The 22,963-nt window shown below is 41.5% G+C and overlaps 1 protein-coding gene across 2 annotated transcripts in view; it reads right to left on the bottom strand.

Moving 5' to 3' along the window:
- The window catches only part of b4galnt3b (beta-1,4-N-acetyl-galactosaminyl transferase 3b), a 133,180-nt gene that overhangs the window by 87,761 nt on the left and 22,456 nt on the right, over window positions 1-22,963 (bottom strand). The gene's annotated exons all lie outside the window — the stretch shown is intronic.

Here is a 22,963-nt window from a genome sequence, read left to right on the forward strand (position 1 = left end):
TTTGAAATCTACTTTTTAAAACTGATTTCCTACTTTCTTGGCATTATTTAAAGTATTGAACCCAGATTATTACTTCATATGCAGAACTTCAGTTAGATACCACATTAAGCCCTTTCTTTCCAGACTGTAAATTCAATCTGGTCTAAGCTATCCTCATAGCTCATGCACACAGTTGGGATCAGCTTTTTCTATAACTTTTGTGATGCAAGTATGTTATTTTGTAGTGTAGTAATCACAACTGAGCAGGTTACTCCAAGGGTGTATTCACACTACAAGTGCAGCCTTCATTTCATAACCAACTCTACAGCTATAATATAAATGCAGCCTGAATCTAGTCAGGACCTGACCTAACAATGGTATAAAGTGGAATGGAAAGCATATTGCTCTACTTTGTTCTGGAGTCAGCTCAAGTATTAACTATCGGTGAAACAGCGATTTACTCGTATTTTTTTCAATTCAGTATACAGTATTCACTGCTCACTATGCGGTCTCCTCTACATTGGGGAGACCAAAAGCAGATTGCTTTAAACAAAACTATTAAACCTTTAAGTTCCTGCAGTTCTGACAAAAGGTCATCGACCTGAAACATTAACTCTGTTTCTTTATTCACAATTGTAAACAATTTTACAACACCAAGTTATAGTCCAGCAATTTTATTTTAAATTCACAAGCTTTCGGAGGCATCCTCCTTCCTCAGGTGAACGAAATGAAATCCTCGAAATGAAATCGCATTTATAATTCACAGAACAATGCTTGGTGATTACAGACAGTTTTTTCAACTGCCCGTTGCCAAGGCAATCAGTGTGCAGACAGACAGGTGTTACCTGCAAGGTCTCAGAATATACAAATCACCAAAAAAAAACAACAAACAAAAAAAACAGAGATAGAGAGGTAGAAACATAGAAAAGACAGCAACTGACCCGTTATATTAAAAACAGATAACATTTGTTCGCTGGTGGGGTAACGTGTAGCGTGACATGAACCCAAGATCCCGGTTGAGGCCGTCCTCATGGGTGCGGAACTTGGCTATCAATTTCTGCTCGACGATTTTGCGTTGTCGTGTGTCTCGAAGGCCGCCTTGGAGTACGCTTACCCGAAAGTCGGTGGATGAATGTCCATGACTGCTGAAGTGTTCCCCGTATATTCTGAGACCTTGCAGGTAACACCTGTCTGTCTGCACACTGATTGCCTTGGCAACGGGCAGTTGAAAAAACTGTCTGTAATCACCAAGCATTGTTCTGTGAATTATAAATGCGATTTCATTTCGAGGATTTCATTTCGTTCACCTGAGGAAGGAGGAAGCCTCCGAAAGCTTGTGAATTTAAAATAAAATTGCTGGACTATAACTTGGTGTTGTAAAATTGTTTACAATTGTCAACCCCAGTCCATCACCGGCATCTCCACATCTTTATTCACAGATGCTGCCTGACTTGCTGAGTATTTCAGCATTTTCTGTTTTTATTTTAAGTATTACTATAAAAGTGTAGTATGGGTGCGACATTTAAAAGCTAAACTTGTAGAGTAAATACACCCTAAGTGTGCTCTGATTAGGGCATTGTAAGTTTACATTTTACTGCTCCGGCTACATATCCTAGCATACCAATGGCCCAGAATTTGCTGTCAAAATAACGGTGAGGCTAACAGTGCTTATTATTAATGCACAAATTGCACAGCAACTTTAGGAGAGGGCAGATGTGCAGTTAAACGCAAAAATCCGGAAGTTGCTTTGTCGGGATCTTGGGTTCATGTTACGCTACACGTAACCCCACCAGCGAAAAAAAGTTATCTGTTTTTAATACAACTGGTCATTCTCTCTCTTTCTCTACCTTTCAGATGTTTCTCTCTCTCTGTCTCTGTCTGTCTGTCTTTGGGTTCTGACCGTTTGTATATTCAGCAGTCTTGTATGTAATGTCTCTCTGTCTGAACACTATTCAACTCCTTTGATTGCCTTGATAACGGGCAGTTGGAAAGATTATCTGTAATCACCAGGCATTGTTCTCTGACTATATATGCGGTACCTTTCATGGAATCCCACACTCACCTGACGAAGGAGGAAGCCTCCGAAAGCTTGTGATTTTAAATAAATCTGTTGGACTATAACCTGGTGTTGTAAGACTCCTTACATTTGTACATGATTTGGCATTGAAATCACTTCGAACTTACATTTCCTTGTTCAGACTGTATTGTTCATTTAACAATTCTTCAATCTGATTGGATAAGGAGATACACAGTTGCTTGCCCTGTTCATACATGTTGCAGATGCCCTGTAGAGGGTATCTCGCAGATCCAGTAATTTGCAGCGCAAAATCTCATGGAAATTAAACAGGTACAGGCAAGTCTAACTAATGGCAGGCGCCATTCTCAGACTGGCTACAGCAAATTCAGGGCCATTAACTCTTTTGATTGCTTCACCACATTGTTTGTACACTGAAAGTGATATGTCTATCTAAGTTTTCTGCATTAATTCAGTTCCATCCATTGTATATGCAAGCCTCACTTAAATTTTTTAAAAAATAATTAACATGTCAACATTGAATTGACTTTGCCTTGCATCTGCTCAATTGCATAACCAACCCAAATCCTTTTGTAAATCTTTTGCAGTATCCTGACTCTTATTTTTGTGTTCAGCAAATTTGACCAGTTACAGCTAATTCTGTATGCAGCTAATTTACATAGATTCGAGATCACGTATGACCTGTGAATTGTAGTTTAACTTTACTAGAAGTCTCTATTGTGAAACTTTAAGAAAGCATTCTTAAAGTGTAATTCAACAATATCACGAGTACCCTACAAACCCGTGATCCAGATGTGTTAAGTCCCCATAACTAATCAATATCTCTACCATATCAATTTCAAAAATCCTCTAGGGTACTAGGTGTGCAATTCAATTGCAAGTTTGTACTTTCTCTAATGAAAATTTCTAGAAAATATAGTAATTTAATACTTCAACTATTTTATCTACTTTAACTTTACTGCCATTTTAGGGTTCTTACTTCCACCCTAACTGCTCTTTTGATACTAGTGGACATTTTCAGTATTATGCCGAACATCTTCAATTGCACTCAGCTTCATAGAGTCATAGAGTCATAGAGTTATACAGCACGGATAGAGGCCCTTCGGCCCATCGTGTCCGCGCCGGCCAACAAGCCCTGTCTACTCTAATCCCATATTCCAGCATTTGGTCCGTAGCCTTGTATGCTATGGCATTTCAAGTGCTCATCCAAATGCTTCTTGAATGTTGTGAGGGTTCCTGCCTCCACAACCCTTTCAGGCAGTGAGTTCCAGACTCCAACCACCCTCTGGGTGAAAAAGTTCTTTCTCAAATCCCCTCTAAACCTCCCGCCTTTTACCTTGAATCTATGTCCCCTTGTTATAGTACCCTCAACGAAGGGAAAAAGCTCCTTAGTATCCATCCTATCTGTGCCCCTCATAATTTTGTACACCTCAATCATGTCCCCCCTCAGCCTCCTCTGCTCCAAGGAAAACAAACCCAATCTTCCCAGTCTCTCTTCATAGCTGAAGCGCTCCAGCCCTGGTAACATCCTGGTGAATCTCCTCTGCACCCTCTCCAAAGCGATCACATCCTTCCTGTAGTGTGGCGACCAGAACTGCACACAGTACTCCAGCTGTGGCCTAACCAGTGTTTTATACAGCTCCATCATAACCTCCTTGCTCTTATATTCTATGCCTCGGCTAATAAAGGCAAGTATCCCATATGCCTTCTTTACCACCTTATCTACCTGTTCCGCCGCCTTCAGGGATCTGTGAACTTGCACACCAAGATCCCTCTGACCCTCTGTCTTGCCTAGGGTCCTCCCATTCATTGTGTATTCCCTTGCCTTGTTAGTCCCTCCAAAGTGCATCACCTCGCACTTTTCCGGGTTAAATTCCATTTGCCACTGTTCCGCCCATCTGACCAACCCATCTATATCGTCCTGCAGACTGAGGCTATCCTCCTCGCTATTTACCACCCTACCAATTTTTGTATCATCAGTGAACTTACTGATCATACCTTTTACATTCATATCCAAGTCATTAATGTAGACCACAAACAGCAAGGGACCCAGCACCGATCCCTGTGGTACCCCACTGGCCACAGGCTTCCAGTCACAAAAACAACCTTCGACCATCACCCTCTGCCTTCTGCCACTAAGCCAGTTTTGTATCCAAAGTGCCAAGGCACCCTGGATCCCATGGGCTCGTACCTTCTTGACCAGTCTCCTGTGGGGGACTTTATCGAAGGCCTTACTGAAATCCATGTATACCACATCCACTGCGTTACCCTCATCCACACGCCTAGTCACCCCCTCAGTCCTGTTTGCACTTCTAATATTTTTAAACTTGTTTTAGCAAGGGCCATTAACTCCTCCCAGAGCTCATACACATATAAAAAAACAGGAGAAGACTAGCTAGTCCATCAAATCCTTCGAACATGGTGCAACCTACATGCACCATCAACCTCCTGGGAGAGACAAGAAAAAGGAGAGAGGAAAAAACCGTAGGCCAAAAAAAAACTATTACTCCCTCTCCAACCCTCAGTGGCAATCAAACAGTTCTCTTGTTCTTTCACCCTCTTGGGTTTTATATAATTTGTTTTTCTTTTTCTAATTAAATCGATCTGTTCATTCATTTGGGAGTTACCATGTTGGAATGAAGACAAATTGTTGGGGCACTGTACAGGGAGCTATACTTGACTGTGAACCCATACCACACCCAAAATTGGAGTACTCGATATCAACATTGGGTACAATGAATGAAGTGTCCCTGGAGGATTCTGCTGAAAAATAATGTCCACACAGCCTCAGTAAATGAGATCCATCTCTGCAGCAAAACAAAATTCACCCTATTGAACTACAGTATTGTTAAATTGGACAGTAAAGGAGGGGCAGCTGTCCTCCGCAATCAACATCTCTGGTGCTGTTTATGAATTGGTGTTTGCAGCAGCCAAAAAGTTTACCTGGAACAAGGAGTGCCTCCAAGCATTAGGTCAGTCTGCAGTCCACCAGGGACTTCAAGTATTCAGGATGTCCGATCTGGAAACACCACACAGATGCTGGCGTACTTCAGTGCAAAACATTCCACGTGGGGCAGCAGTCCAACAATGTTGCAGGCAAAGAGCTGCTGGACATAACGGAGGACCTGGGCTACAGCATCTTAAAACCCTCCCAAAGTCCATCACATCAACTTCAACTCCCACGATGCCATTACTGGTGTTTCAATGGCGAATAAGAGCTGAGGCTCAAAGGTCAGTGTGATCATCTGCTAGTTCTGTTCACACTGAACGTTTCTGCTAAATTTGATCCTCCAGAACACTAGGCTGGGACTACACGAAAGCCATCTTGGCTGCATGCAGTAAGAGCAAACAAACTTGTACTCATTTGGCACTTTTCACAACATTCCAACCCATTGAAGTACTTTTGAAGTGCAGTGACTATTGCAATGTAGGGAAATGCAGCAGCCAATTTGCACACAGCAAGGTCCAACAAACAGCAATGAAATAAATGACCTTGGTGATATTGGTTGAGGGATAAATGTTGGCCATGAAATCAGGAGAACTCCCCTGCTCATCTTGGAAAAGTGCCAAGGGATCTTTTACATTCACCCAAGAGAGCACTCCATTTTGATTTAACAACTCATCTGAAAGACGACACCTCCAATACTCCCTCAACACTGAAGTGTCAGCCTAGATTATCTGCTCAAGTCTCTGGAGTGGAGTTCAAACCTTCTGACCCTAAGAACAGCAAAATCAGCAAGAACGATGAATGAGAATCCTGGCACTAGGACTGCTATGATACTCCAACACATCATCAAGATAGAAGGAACTACATTAAAGCATCACTCAACGAGACAAAGACATCAGTTAACCATCTGCAGACTAAAATTTGGCAACGTCACAAAGCCAATGCTGAGAAGCAGTGGGATGTTTGCCACAGAAAGGATGAATGAAAGCAAGGTTTCAAACAACGCTGGGATCAACACGAAAAAAATCAAAGGGCACAGCCAGTTCAAGAACATCTTGACGCTGCATTCTCTGAGCTACAGTGCAGAGAAAGTAGAGTTTTTCCAAAGATTACCTCTGTACTGTTTATGCCAAACCAAGTCACAAGGAATGTGACAACAGCTGGAAAAGGAAGATTCCATCCACATGCAACCAGAACTGCTGCAATGTCTGAGCAAGTTTTGGAGAGGATAATGCACTGAAGTGCAATCCAATTGCCCTAGCCCAATCAATAACTGCTCCAGTATTCCAGTTATGGATAAGGAGCACGCGAGAGTCTCAGGAGAAAGAAAAGACAGACTTACATTTATATAGCACTTTTCACGACCTCAGGGCATCCCGAAGCGTTTTACAGCCAATGAAGTTTTTTTTTTGAAATGTAGTCACTGTTGTAATGTAGGAAACGCGGCAGCCAATTCGCGCACAGCAAGATCCCACAAACAACGATTTGATAACGACCAGAAAATCTGTTTTTTTTAAAAAAGTGATGTTGATTGAGGGATAAATACTGGCCAGGACACCGGGGCTAACTCCCCTGCTCTTCTTCGAAATAGCGCCATGGGATCTTTTACATCCATCTGAAAGGGCAGATGGGGCCTCAGTTTAAAGTTGCATCTGAAAGACGGCACCTCCAACAATGCAGCACTCCCTCAGTACTGCACTGGAGTGTCAGCCTAGCTTTGGTGTTCAAGTCTCTGGAGTGGGACTTGAACCCACGACCTTCTGACTCAAAGGCGAGAGTGCTACCAACTGAGCCACAGCAGAGACTGAGGAGATGGCATCACCAAATGTTCTTAGCTAGTCACCCGAGGTCTTCAAGTCATCAGTGCTGGACTACATCTTGAGATGCTGGAAATTAGCTATGATCGACAAACCAGACAAAGACCCCAGTGATCTCAGCAATTACCGACCTATCAATTTGCTGAACTGCCTGGGAAAGCTGCTGGAGGGAATAGTCACTTACTACCTCCAGCATCACCTCGAGAGCAGCGACATTTTCAACTCAGGCTAAGCAGGGTTCAGAAGAGGAAGAAGCACCAACAATGACTGCCAGAGCACATTCTCCAAGCCTTTAAAAAGAGTGCGCATTGGATATGTTTTTGCACCTGGAAAAGGTTTGGCCCAATGAGCTACAATATGCCATCTCTGAGCTCAACACCCTAGTCAGCTGATGCAATGAGTATCAAATTTCCTGGAAGAGTGTTCAATTGGTGTCAGAGTGGGCACAAGAATCTTCTTCAGATTTTTTTCCAATGGCAGGAGTTCCCCAGGGCTCTGTTCTCAGCCTACTCCGGTTTCTCATTTAGGTCAATGACCCAAACAAAAGATGGGGACAAGCTTACAGTTTGCTGATGATGTCACTATTTAGCTATCATTCAGGAGCTCAGAGGTAGCATCGGGAAAGGCTTCAGTGATGACTGGGTGATCTGGAGGAATAGTCATGTCAATGCGGAATTCTGCTGAACCTCACAAAAATCACAGTGCATGCTATTTCCCAAAAGAAACAAGCACGTGAAACAGTAGCACGAGGATTGAACCATGTCAAAATCAATCAAGGCCAGCAGATAATTGAAGTTCCTGGACATAACTTTCCAGAGAATTATGGCTTGGACACATCAGCATCACCGCCAGGACATCTGCCAGGCTGGACTAATTGCAAGGATCTACAGAAAGAAGCGGAGTCAGCCCCAGAATTTTCAGATTGTACAAAGCCTATCTCTGTCCAATCCCAGAATATGGTATCCAGTTTGGCGCACAGCCAGTTAACCAAAGATTAAGAGGCTACAAACAATCCAGAACTAAGCAATAAGAGCAGGACATTGCTACCCGTTTCATCTGCTCTACCTACCTGCAAAACATCTGTGGACTCCAAACAATGATAGGTTTCGGAGACTCTGGCAGAGATACCCATAGAGGATAAAGACTAAACCGTAATCATCACTGCTGACAGAAGAAGGACAGAGTCCACTATGGTACATTTGCAACTCTGCTCTGTGTGTCTGCAGCAGTTGGGAGACCTTAGTAACATTCAATCACACAGAGGATTATCAGGCAAGGGTCAGCTGGGTGGTACTTAAAATCCATGCATCTCTCAGAATGGACTGTTCCAAATTCCAAAATATCTGATGTGAAAAGGGTAATAAACCGGGGCCATCCTTAGCAAGCCCCCAGTGTTACTACCCTGAAGTGGCCCATTCTTAAGTTTGGATATCCCTCACATTGAATAATATAAATATATGAAATTTTTTTAAAAAAAACAGCAGTACACAAATAACTTTAATACCAGCTGTAATAACCCTGAAGGAATGGATATGGCTCCTCTCATCCCAAGGAAGGGAGAATTTAGGGATACAAGGCAAAACCCAAAAAGTTCCCTGGAAGAGTGGGAGAGTGTGCTAGAAGGCAAAGTGCTGTTGGTGCTCATTATTAAGTACATTTTGTGCTGTATATATAACCGTGTTTTGCATTTTGTCTGGAAGAAGTTGAAGACCATTATCTGGTGCTTACATTAGGTCTTCACATAGTGCAGCAAGTGGTCTATCTAATAACACCTGACTTTCAAGGAATTTAACCGTACATTTTGGCACCAAGGACAAACTAAACAGGATCATTTATGATGATTTCAAAAAGATTTTTCACATATGCTTCAAGCTTGAAAAAAGATAATATTTTTCTATTCAGGATTTCAGTAATAATGAACAAACACTAGTGGTATGGATCATTTAGGTGTAAAACTCACCAGTGGTCAGGGAGCAAAAAAATAATTTGTCCAATTACATCTCCAGCAGGTGAAAAAAAGATTTTGTGAATGTGAAATTTAATGCATTATATATTACAACATGAAAGAGTCTAACTACTGAAGAGTTTACCAATGAGCATTTCATTTTAATAACCTGCGTTCCCCCTCAAAAAAACTTGAAAACTGATGGACATATTTTTCCAGTTTCTTGTGAAACACTGAAACCACAATATTTTTGATATTTCACTTCCAAAATGGATACTAGTTTTTTTTTAAACTTAGCTGAAACTGCAAAACTTGCCAAAACAGCTATTATCCTGAATTCTAGAAGACATGAATAGAATTGAATTTGTACAGTGGGTATATTATAAAGTATGTAATTTTTGCATTGCATGGCTTTGAATTCTAAATATTCTCTTCAATCTTGTTGACAAATAAAAGAATATAATTCTCAGGAAAACAAAGACATGTATCATGCACAATTAAAGGAAACAAAAGCTGCCATTAGGGCAGCTAAAATGTCAATGGAGAAAAGAACAGTGGGCAATTGCAGTAGCAATGGTAAAAGCGTTTTTAGTTATGTTGAGTCAAAGGACTGTTAAAGACCATATAGGACCATTGAAACATTCTCTAGGTCAGATTCGAATGGACTCCCAGGGTATGGCAAAGGTATTAATTGATTACTTTGCATCAGTCTTTACTCTTGAAGACACTGCTTAACTATCCTCCATCGAATAAGTTGCAATGAGACAACAAAATTGAAAATATTAAAAGTACATGAGGATTTCTTAGATAGAATGTGGAACCGGGCCGCAGGCCCAAATGACATTCACTTGATGGTCCTTAAAGAAATGCCTCATGCACTTTGCGAGCTCACTTGCTAGAGACAAGAGATGTTGCCTTAAAATGGAAGGATGCTTACATGATTAGTTCCCATCTTTAAAATGGGTGGCAAGGCAGTACCATGGTACTATAAGCCCATTTGTATGACTTCAGTTATAGGTAATATGCTTGAATGAATCACAAGAGATGCTCCATATGATCACCTAGACAGAGAAGGAGTCATCAGGGATATGGTTTCGGGAAATTTGTCAAATTTTTTGAAGAATTCACTAGGATAGTAGATGAGGATAGCCTAGTAGACATAGTCTACCTGGATTTACTGAAAGTCTTTGATAAGGCTTCACAAGATATAATCTGGTGGAATTAGTGGGAAGTTGCTACAGTAGATTAAGAATCGACTACATACCGTCGACAGAGATTTATCATCAATGGCCATGGATCTACTTGGAGACCAGTTTCTAGTGGAGTCCCACCGGAATCCGTGTTACAGCCTTTGCTTTTTACTATCTTTATTAATGACATGGATGTAGGCGTTACAGGAATGATCTGCAAGTTTGTGGATAATACAAAGATTTGTGCAAGTGTTAGGACTGTGGGAGAGAGTAAACCAGCGCAAGCAGATCGCGATGTGCTAGGGAAATGGGCCCGCGTATGGCAAATGGTATTTAACTTAGAGAGCTGCAGTGTAATACATGTGGGCAGGACCAACACTAAGTATACATACACCTTACAGGGAAAAGAACTGGAATATCTTGGTATCATAGTTACAAAAGGATATAGAGAACTGGAGAACGTGCAAAAATTTACAAAGGATGATACCAGAACTGAGAGGTTATACCTATCAGGAAAGATTGAACAGGCTGGGGCTCTTTTCTCTAGAAAAGGGAAGTCGGAGGGTTGGCCTGATAGGGGTCTTTAAGATTATGAAAGAGTTTGATAGGGTTGACGTAGATAAGATATTTCCACTTGTGGGGGAGATCAAAACTAGGGCCCATAAATATAAGATAGTCATTAACAAATCCAATAGGAAATTCAGCAGAAACTTCTTTACCCAGAGAGTGATCAGAATGTGGAACTTGCTACCACAGGAGTAGTTGAGGCGAATAGCATAGATGCATTTAAGGGAAGCTAGATAAACACATGAGGGAGAAAGGAATAGAAGGATATGCTGATAGGGTTATAGAATCATAGAAAGGTTACAGCATGGAAGGAGGCCATTCAGCCCATCGAGTCCGCGCCGGCTCTGTGCAAGAGCAACCCAGCTAGTCCCACTTCCCCACCTTATCCCCGTAGCCCTGCAAATTTTTTCCTTTCAAGTACTTATCCAGTTCCCTTTTGAAGGCCATAATTGAATCTGCCTCCATCACCCCCTCTGGCTGTGCATTCCAGATCCTAACCACTCGCTGTGTAAAAAAAGTTTTTCCTCATGTCACCTTTGGTTCTTTTGCCAATCACCTTAAATCTAGTCCCTCTGGTTCTTGACCCTTCTGCCAATGGGAACAGTTTCTCTCTATTTACTCTGTCTAGATCCTTCATGATTTTGAATACCTCTATCAAGTCTCCTCACAACCATCTGTTCCAAGGAGAACAACCCCAGCTCCACCAGTCTATTCATGTAACTAAAGTCCCTCATCCCTGGAATCATTCTAGTAAATCTCTATGTGAACGAGGTGGGAGGAGGCCTTCTAGATAAAGAAGGCTCATGTGGAGCATAAACACCGGCATGGACCAGTTGGGCCAAATGGCCTGTTTCTGTGCTGTACATTCTATGTAATAGTTTATAACTCTAAAGGCTCATGGCCAATGCAGCGAAGCTGTAACTAAAGCAAATAAGGTACTGGGCTGCATTCACAGGACTATCCAATATAAAACAAAACCATTTTATCCTTGTACAAGACCTTGGTTAGGCCTCATAGAATACTGTGTCCAGTTTTGGTCTCCTCACATGGTGGGGGACATTGAGGCTTTGGAAAAGATTCAGAGGAGGGCCATAAGATTGATTTCCACTTTGAAAACACTTCAGCTACCCAGATAGACTTAAAGAGTTGGGTCCATATTGTTCAGAGAAGCAAAGGGGCGATTTGATTGAGGTTTGTAAAATAATGAAGGGACTAGATTGTGTTCCCGTGGACAAATTATTTCAATTAGATAGGTTGGGGAGAACCAGGGGTCATATTTATTAAGTTACGCAATGGCAAACTAGGTTAGATGTTAGGCAGTCCTTTTCACAGAGAATAGCAGACCTATGTAACAAGTTGTCGGCTTGTGCAGTGCTGATTCACTTTATACCTTCAGAGAGCTGGACTGGAACCTGGTTGGGGCTGAGATCACGTCATACAAAAAAGGTAGGTGACAGGTAATACAAGTCATGGTCAATGTGATCTCTTGGGTCAGTTTCGATTGCTAGTGAGGGGGCGGGGGGAGATTCGAGAGGAATTTTCCAGGTTTTTCACCTCTCAAGAGATTAAATGGTTTCTGGTGGGTAGCAAATGTCTGAATCGTGATCCATAAGGTCTTACAACTGTACGGGACAGGCTAGATGGACCAGCTGGTCTTCTCCGGTGACATTTTTGCATGTTCGTATTTCCTCTGGATCTCTAAAACTCAGTCAACAAAAAACTGTGACACTGACTAACTTCTGCTGAAACATGGCAGAACAAACGCTGGACCAAATCCAGGAAAATTTGACTGCTTAAAATAAAATGAAGGCTGGCTGCAAAAACAAACAATGTAGTCTTATGGCATTTCAAGTATTAATCTTTCTATAATGGCACCAATTTCTTTAGAGCATTTTACTCTCTGCCATGATGGATTTTTTTCTGATAGTCTAAATGATCAGATCTGCAACTATTTACAACGTTATCTTTTAACCCATTCCTTAACACAATGAAACACTCCATTGATCAAATCAATATTTTAACAGCAATTCATGATGCTGTGTGCAATTCACAGAAAAATAATCCTTGGTATGGTCTTTGATTGTCTGAATGATATGCAACCTCTGCACACTTGAAAGTAAAGCCTAACTTAATAGCTTCTGGTTAAACCATTGCTGACATGCACAAAAAAAATCAAAATGTAGAAAAGCCTTCTGCTGCTCCCACACCTTATAAAGCCCCAGGACTTGCAGCACTGGATCAAATCATTCCGATCTAAACCTTTATAATAGGTATGCAGGGGTAAGGACCAAACAGGAAAATAATAAAATAAGCATACCAGTCTGGAGAGTAAGGGAAATGGATGCCTCAAAATTCTATACAGTCTACTCCTGTTAATTCAAAGCCACTATTTGCTTGAAAAAAAATTATCCAGCAAGTTCAAATTAAGCACATTTTATAATACAGCACAAGAACCTTTTATTCCCCCCCCCCACCGCCCCCACAAGGGAGGAAGGCTATGATATATGCATCACAGAAACCTGACTCAACAATGACATTGATTGGATAAACAAACGGAGACATTACTTTGTAGAAAGAGAGAGAAAAAACTGGGAAGGGATGTAGCCTTTTGTGAAAGAGAATGTTATTGCAATACCGGTATGCACTTATTTGGTCTGGTGCAGATACAAACTAAACAGCTTTAGGCTTAGGACACAACATAGGAGAGCAATCTATGAATAGTTGTGGATAGCTCATTGAAACCAGCAGCGCCGTGTGCTGCAGCAGTAAGAAAAAACTAACCAGATCTTGGTATATATAGAATGAGGGATTGAAAGAAATCCCAAAAGACGATAATGAGTCTGTATAATGTACTGGTACAGCCAATCCTGGACTGTCGTGTACATTTCTGGTCACCATACTAGAGCAACGATATCCAGGCATTAGAGGGTAAAATGGGAAACAAACTGATATTTAAGGCATTTGAACTCCTGCTCCTCCTAGCCCGACAAGGAAATTTTATAAATTACAAACTTAACTTTATGGGCCTCTTCTGGCCCTGATCCAGTCCCTGCTTACCACCTATTATTCTCAAGAACTATTTCTTGTACCTAAAGGGATTTTCCCTTCACTTTTGGCTGTTCTGTTATTAATTTTGCCACTTCAGTTTAGGCAAAACCATAGAATACAGATTTGGCTGAACAACTGAAGGCCAAATGAAGAATGTAACCGGGATTTATTTTTGCCAATTTTTGGTTAAATAGCTTGTTTAAGTTTGTCCAAGAGGAGGCTGTTAGAGCTGGGAAATGGAACACTTTGTTTCATGTACCCACTGTTAATGTTCAACACACCTAAATAAAGCACCCTTTATCCACCCCAACAACATGCAAAACTCTGAATATCCCACAAGTCCCCAGTGAAATATTTTCATTTCCCACACTAGTCTCCTTGGGTGATCTAAATCAGAATGCCAATTTAGAGCAAAATTAAACGTTGAGGTTGAAAATGCCTGAAGTTATTTCACACATGATCCTTAGTCAACAAAAAGTGAACTCTTCTCCCTCTAACACTTTCCCCAACCCTTCCTCTTCACCTGACGAAGGAGGAAGCCTCCGAAAGCTTGTGAATTTAAAATAAAATTGCTGGACTATAACTTGGTGTTGTAAAATTGTTTACAATTGTCAACCCCAGTCCATCACCGGCATCTCCACATCACTTCCTCTCCCACCCACTCTTATTTCCTTCTACCTCCTCCTCCCTATTAGTTCCAATATTTCCCATCTTATAACCCAACTTGACCTGAAAAATTCAAATTGGTCTTGACTACCCATGTGCGATACAATGAGAGATTGATTAATATTTTTTAAAATTACGTCTACATGTCATGTGTGCAAAACCTTATTGCCTATCACGTTTGTCACACTTGTGTGTCATCATTTCCATTATAAGTTCCTATGATCCTATTTATAATGGAAACTGCCTTTGTAAACTTGTAAATTACACCCTCCCCCTGCAGAGGTGTTGCAGCATCACTGATGGGAGGTTGTAATTACGATATGAAACGTTTGCACAAGCAGTTTCTAATATAAATGTGGACATAAGAATTTATAATGGAAATATTAAAATAAGGACAGAACATCGACTTTAAAATGGGGACTGAGTTAAGTCTGTGTACCCTGATCCAATTAGCTCTGCTCTCTAACCCCATTTCACCCAAAGGCTCCACTTGGTCTTCACTTCCCTTGTGCAATGGTATGGAAGATCGACTAGTTATCTTGTATATATCAGTTCTATCGTTGTGATTCTTTTTAACCTTGCATTCTATGATGGGAACTATCCCCAAATTAACTCAACATTCTCTATGGAAGATGGACCATTCACAATGCTAAAATTTAATTTTTATGAATTGCTAAGATGCAAAATATTAGTCCTATTCTGTGGGCTGATCAGAGTTATTCCCTTTTATTTCAAAGCTCTTCACTGATTTTGTTGTCTTCATAAGATGATATTTAATTCTAATTACTGCATTTGAGGGGAAGCTAGATAAACACGTGAGGGAGAAAGCAATAGGATATGCCAATAGAGTTAGATGAAGTGGGGAGCGAGGAGGCGCGTTGGAGCATAAATACCGGCTTGGACCTGTTGATCCAAATGGCCCGTTTCTGTGCTCTACATAATACCATGTAATATTTTACTCTACAGTATTTTCTCTAGTGAGATCTGTCAAATTCTGTGCATGTAACAGATCCCCATGACAGGCACGCACAAAAAGCAACCTTTACAACATAAAACGCAAAAATCCTCATAAGACTTCAAAAACTATTAATGCTGGCATGCACTTCTGATAAGTCAATTGATTTAGTGCCTTGTGCGCTACTGAGCCAGTCTTGGAAGGCCCCAAGTTCAATATCTAATCTCTGGTGATTTAGCTGATCTCAGTTAGGTTGGCACAGGGATGCTGCATTTGGTTTCAACACCTCTTCTCTAGGGAGTGGGAAAAATTAGCCAGGGATCTTGTTCCCGATTGCTATTTCAAGACCCTGATGGAATGTATACGCATGGGGTGCTCCAAGTTAGGAAAGGATTAGACTTGGATTATGCTATTCCCACAAAGGTCAAACAGCCAACACTATCCAAATTCACACCAGGGCTTTTGGAGATTTCTAACAATTACTGATGGGTGGTGATTTTACTAAGAGTGGCATTGACAGCAGACACAAGGGTCTTGTGCTTTCTGTGGCACATGCAAGTATAAATGGCCAGTCCTACCGTGACCATCAGTGGAGACACATTTCATGGGCCTCATGATCTGGTACGACGTCCTGTACACACTGAGCTGCTTCAATAAATCAACGTGCTTGCATCATAGTGCTAGATATCAGGACACAAATGTTATCATTGTCAATTACAAGAAGCCCTCCTCAGTACTCCTTTCCATATTCTGCAAAGGGTAGATGCTTAGAAGCTGTTTCCCCCGGCTGGTGAGTCTAGAACTAGGGGGCACAGTCTTAAGATAAGCGGTCAGACATTTAAAGAATGAGATGAGAAGGAATTTCTTCACTCAGAGGGTTGTGAATCTTCAGAATTCTCTAGCCCAGAGGGCTGTGGATGCTCAGTCATTGAGTATATTCAAGATTGAGATCAATAGATTTTTTGACTCTAAGGGAATCAAGGGATATGAGGATCGGGCAGGAAAGTGGAGTTGAGGTCGAAGATCAGCCATGATCTGACTGAATGGCGGAGCAGGCTTGAGGGGCCGTATGGCCTACTCCTGCTCCTATTTGTTATGTTCTTATATTAGCAATAGGGAATCAATAGAATTTTAATCAACTTTCCAGAGTACCAACAGATCAGTACATCAGTATATGAAACAACTGCTGGTACACAGATTAAATTAATTAGACAGAAATTCTGATTGGCAGATGGTTACATTCATGCTAAAAGTTGTCACTACTAAAAAAAAAAGCACAGTATTCAATTTTCAACAGACCTGCACAGTGTTTTTACTCTACGAAAGGAGGTTTTCTCCACCCCCACCATAGGAATAAACAAAATATTGTTGTGTATCTGACACTGCCAATAGTGAACGCAAGCTGATAAATGGACAAGGTACATCAGCTCCTTGTCCCCTACTCCAATGTATATTCCATTGTAGTAGCTTATCTACAAAGGAAGAAAACAGATGCTGACAGCAAAACTGTACTAAAAATGCTTTAAAAACAAAATTACAAAGCAGATTTGAGTACAAGAAACCTAATTTAGGTACAGTTATTTTTGTTTTTTTCTCCAAATCCACACTACAGCCAAGTTGAAGATAAAATTAAGTATGTTTGCTGGTTAAATTAATATGTTCATTAAACAGTACAATTGAGATACAAGAGATGAATAGTTAGGTACGCCAGGCTTTAAGCTACCGGCAACACTAAAGAGTAATGGACAAATTATGCCTTACTCTGAAGTTGTCATTCTTTCCAGTGTTATTTTTAAAAAGGTGCATTAAAAAGATTGATCGCCCACTCATTCCCTGTGGAGTTAGGGCAAGAATCTAAAACTGCATTTTGATTTTATTTTCCTCCCCCTTTAAATGATCCCTCCTTTATTATGTAAAATTCACAATGCTTGCTTTATTCTGTCATACTTCTGTCTTTGACTCAACTTCCTTTGACCTTTGTGGTAATGGTCCCAGCACTAATGAAGAAATTAGCACACTGAAGTACACTGCTGTAAATGTGGCATACTCCATATCACATGCAAGGACTGCAACAAAACAGGTGGTGGTTAGTGCTAAATCTATCACTTGCATTAAATACTTATTTGCTTGCATCTCCTATACTCAAGAGTTCAAACTTCTAGTTATGCCAAATTGTGGGTAGTTTATTGTTGCAAGCTCGTGTTTACTGGGCACGGCACTGAGTATGCCCAAGGCAGTTTGTTGATTAAATAACTAGGGCTTTCTTTTGAACAAGGTGACCATCTTCAGAATAAAGGATTACTATGGTAACCTGTTGAGATGAAATTATGGTGGAGGAAGCCAGGAGGCGTGAGATAATTTTGCATTGATTGGGTTTATTTGTGAAGTGTATTCTGAACTTCAACCTGTCCAATGATTGCAAAATCTATAATTACTTTATAGCTGCAGGCAACCCGATCCATTAATGAGCTGTGCCGAGCCGAAGAGTGACGGAACCTGGGTTCTCTCCTTCAATTTTCCACAATGAATTTCTGATCTCAGCCAGCTTGTGAGCAGAAGTATTTTTCCATTTCTGCCAGCACAAAAACCAACATTATTAATATTCAATAACTTCACTTCTACTGTTCAAAAAAACCTGATTTAATTCTGTATAAACAACTAGAAATTATATAACTGGTTGAATGTCATGTTTCACCAATCCTCTAGGAAACATTTCCTGATCTCAAATATACTTTCTGAAAGATCTGAAATTAAGTTGATATTTAAATAAAATCTGCAGACACACACACAGACACACAGCCTGCATGCACTCAGAACAATGAACAAGATCATAGCTATCTCCCACCTCCTTCCCTACTCCAGATGTTCACTTCTTCAAACAAACAGACTAACACCTGGAAGATTTTGTACTTTGTTTTACCATTTCACAAGCTAACAGTCTGCATTGAATAAAATAGACCTAAACATAAGCAAACCATAGGCAGTGGATCCAATTAGAAGAAAAATATGCATTTTCTCCTAGTTTGGCCATGTTGTATAATTACCAGTCTCTGAATTGTGCCACAGCTACTGCAGCATATCAGCCATATCATCAATGATGCAGTTCCAAAACATTCTGCCAGGCATCTTTGGTTATGCTCATTTCTCACACTTGCTCTACAGGGTCATTTGTTTTCTAACTATTGTACAGTAGAGATCAATAATATATAAAATCAAAGTAGCACTAAGTAAATAGATGATCAATAATGGATTGACTGTGAAGGGAAGGAACATAGTCTGCTGAGCAGTGTTACAATAATGAAAGGCACACACAGGGAATTTATATGTCAGAAAGAATCTATTTTTCAAGTCTTAAAAAAAAGTTTACCAAGCTGTTATTTCAAAAGTCCTTAAACCAGCCGGTCTACAGATATCCATAGTTAAGTGTACACAGTAATTAAAAACAAGACCATTTACTAGGTAACTGCTAGGAATAGCAATGTAATTTAGGAAATATAGGATGTAGCCAGTTGCTTCAGTGGTATTAACTAATGTTAAATGGACATCACAACTGTTTGATATCCACCCTAAAGTTACGTATTCTGCATCCTGCTACCAAATTAACAGTTTTTCTTTGCTTATTGGGATATTTTTGTATTTTATATTTATTAAAAATTGTACACTATCATTGAAAAATAGAATTGCATTCTATTTACTTCAGTAAACATTTTGTTCATTTGTTTAGTGCAAGAATTTTTTTTAAAAACTAGGTTTTGCCTCAGCTATGCTTTTTTCCACGTCTCAGTGTTGTTTTAATTTGTTTCTGCATGTTTCTATATTTATCCCAATTAAAGCCTTCCCCTTTCTCAGATTTATAGGAGGTAATTTTTCCCTCTTTATTTCACTTTTAACTTGTTTGTTAATCCATTTAGGGTCACGTTTGTTTAGTCTAAGCTTAACTGATTCTAGGTACGTATTTATAGAAGAACGAACAAACTTGCATTTATATAGCACCTTTCATGACATCAGGACGTCCCAAAGCACTTTACAGCAAATAAAGTACTTTTTGAAGTGTAGTCACTGTTGTAATATAGGAAACACGATAGCTAATTTGTGTCCAGCAAAGTCCCACAAAAGAGTAATGTGATAATGATCAGATAATTTGTTTAAGGTGTTGGTTGAGGAATAAATATTGGCCAGGACATTGGGGAGAATTCCCCTGCTCTTCGTTGAAAAATAGTGCCATGGGATCTTTTGCGACCACCCAAGAGGGCAAATGGGGACTCAGTTTAACGTCTCCTGAAAAACGGCACCTCCGACAGTGCAACACTCCTTCAGTGCTGCACTGGAGTGTCAGCCTCAAAGTCACTTATGATTCAGAGGCAGGAGTGCTACCACTGAGCCACATCCTACATGCTCAATGTTATTCCTTCAAAAAGGTATTCCACAACCTTCAGGTTGAATAACCTGGAGACACTCCCTGTCTAGTATTACTCACGACGAATGACCAACTGGACAAAGCACCGTAGGGTTCCCAACAACTCACCACCAAAAGTCAGCGTCTTCAGGAGTGTAAAAGGAGATAAGTTTATAGCATTCCTTATATTGTAAGTTTAAAATACCTAAATCAAATCATTGAAAAAAAAATGAATACTGTGCCCTGAACCCAGTCACTTCTCTTGGTCTAAGTCCATGGTCAAATACAAGAATTAAAGAGGCTGCAAATTCAGTTCTGCCTTAGATACCTTCTTGGGTTCAGTGGAATCAGTCACTCCCATAAGCGGCCTGAGCATCTTACTTTTATGGAGTTGACTCACACTGCCCTATATCTACTTGTACGATAGCATAACCCTGGGGTATAACAATAGTATTCGCTTGGAATCTGAACTGGCTATTTCTTCAAAAGGTGGCTTGAGCAAACACTTGGACATGGATTAATAGGAACAGATTTCACAGTGAGATGAACATACAGATAAGCAGTTATGATTAGATTCACTTGAATTCAAACTGTACAACTTTTCTTCACATAAAACAAAATTAAAAATTACACCACATCTCCCCACATCAACAAGATAATTTCTTACCATTCTCTCCTGCACTCTAACATGATCATAACCTTTGCTGTCTGATGGGCTTGCAGCATTCGGTTTCAAAAACCTGCCTGTGTGTCTGCCCATTTTATCTTCTTGTTCACAGCCAGAAAATGTGCAAAAACTTTCCAACAATATGGGTGGCAGGTGCTTTTCAACTGTTTGATTAAGTAATCAATTTGTTAGACCATCTATGAGGAAACATCAGTGCTAACTCATTAGCATCTCAAGAACCTTTTTTAAAAACTTGTATGATAGACACTATGGGGTCAATTTTCGGATGGCCGAGCGGGTACATTCGTGGCCGGGGTGGGGGGGGTTCCTAACATCGGGGATTCCCGGAGCAGGTCTGGAGCCCGGCTCCAACCAACCCACTTCCCGGTTCCCCAATGATGCGAATTGGTGCGCGCGCAGCCCCCGCATGCAGGACTCCCACAGGCAATCGAAGCCAGCGGGATCCCACTTAAGATCATTATCTGGGTACTTGAGGTCGTTTACAGACCTCGTTAGTTGGAGATTTTAGGAGGATTCCGATTTTGGACTACCCAGAGCATGTTTCCTATGCTGGGGGAAACACTCCCTGTTTAAACAGACATGTTTAAGCCAGCAGCCAGTGGCAGCTGCAAAGGTCCATTTAACAGGTGCGGGGTAAACCCTCATTCATTGCAGCAGGGCACTCTGTCACCTCAGACAAAATTTTACCTGCCACACCTTTGTCTCCACACTCCAAATTATTAAATCATACCCTAAACTTTGCTGTCCAAACATATTTACCTACTTTGTGGACCCCCTCACATCAGCAGGATTGGGGGGGGGGGGTCCCATTGTTGCATTCATCACTCCATTGGAGGATGGGCAACATCACCAGCCTCGCCAGGCACGCCGTCCACCTCCGTCACGTGGAGCTACACAACACAGTGCTGCGCAACAGGCACCTGCACAAAGTAGTTGTGCAACTACACATACACCCACTGCAGAGTGACCCAATGGGTGGCATCAAGCGTGTTCACTGAGAACCTCATGAAAGGGCATTATTGCACAAGCCAGTCAAGAATGGCCAAGACGTGGCAGTAGTAGTGACAATATAATATGTAATGTGAGTTGATCAGAAATAAAATATAAGTAAAAATCATGACAAACCCTCAAACACCCTTGTGCATCCCCTTCATGCTCACGACACGTTTGCTTTACGCTTCCTACTACACATACGTGATGCATGTCCTGTGGTTGCAGCACAGGTAGTGGCAGATGGGTTGAGGCTGACCATGAAAGAGATGCATCAGAGAGTGAGTATGAGACAGAGCCATGAGATTGTATGAGGATTGGGTTGAGTGGTAGTGGTGGGATGAGTACTGGCAGGTAAGATGAGGATGAGCTTTGAGTGGGTGTGAAGAGTGATGTGATAGAGTAGTGTTGGCAGTGCAGAAGGAGATATGGGGTGGGGGCGGTGATGTGGCAGACAGAATGTAGGGGAATGAGTAAGTGTACTCACTTCGGCTGACCTACTTAGGTCATTGAAGCGCCTCCTGCACTGTATGCAGGTGCGTGATATGTTGGTGGTGCTGGTGACCACCTCTGCCACCTCGAGTCAGGCCTTCGTGTGGCAGAGGCAGGCCACTTCCTCCCATCCACCAGGGAGATCTCTGTCCTCCCCTTCCTCCTCACCCCATCCAATAGAACCTGGAGTGAGGCATCATTAAACCTGGGAGCAGCCTTCCCCCTGGGCTGCAATTTTGGCTCCTTTCTGCAGCATCGTCAGTCAGTGGAGGACTGCCCCTTTAAATAGGGCTCCTCCAGCTGACAGCCTATGATGCGGGTGTGCAGTCCGCCCGCTGCGCAGCTTTCCAGCGTGAAACCCGGAAGCCAAGATAAGTGGCTTCAATTTACTTGCGATCGCGTGGGGAACCCACCGATTTTACTGAGCGGATTACCCACGCACCCAGTCGACCCCCACTGGCAACCCGCCTCCCTCCTAATATCAGGCCCTATGCTTTTAGGACTTTTAACAATAGAAGTATCTTTTTCCGAAGCTTTTGTGTGGAAAAATGGTCAAAAGATCCTGAAACAAGACAGTGAATATGAGTTTATTATGCCTTTTTTGTTTCAAAATATACTTTATTTCATAAAATTTAAAGATACCACAATTCCAAGGTGATACAACTCAAAACAATACGGATCATACACAATACAATTCCAATATTACAATTTAAAACACAGTACATATCTTATAATACATGCTGTAAAATAGAAGGTGGGGTGGCCTTTCCCCATATTGCATCTTGCTTCAGTGTATCCTGCAGCACGTACTCCTGGACCTCGGAGTGTGCCATTCGGCAACGCTCGGTGGTGGACAGCTCCTTCAGCTGGATGACCAACAGGTTTCAGATGGGCCAAAGGGCCTCCTTCACAGAGTTGATGGTCTTCCAGCAGCAGTTGATATCTGTCTCGGTGTGCGTCCCAGGGATCAGCCCATAGAGCATAATGTCCTGCAATACCGAACTGTTGGGGATGAACCGGGACAGGTACCAACTCATCTCAGGCCACACCTTTGGTGTGAAGGGGCAGTCCATCAGGAGGTGGATGATGGTCTTGTCCCCGCCACAGCCTCAAGGACAGCGCAGTGTGGCGCTGAGATTCCGTGCATGTTGGACGGACCGCACTGGGAGGGCCTTTATCAACAGCCAGGCTACATCCTGGTGCCTGGTCAGTTCTGGCGACAAGCTGTTCTGCCAAATTACATCGACT

This window comes from Heptranchias perlo, chromosome 18, assembly GCF_035084215.1.
Source record: "Heptranchias perlo isolate sHepPer1 chromosome 18, sHepPer1.hap1, whole genome shotgun sequence".
NCBI classification, from domain to species: domain Eukaryota; kingdom Metazoa; phylum Chordata; class Chondrichthyes; order Hexanchiformes; family Hexanchidae; genus Heptranchias; species Heptranchias perlo.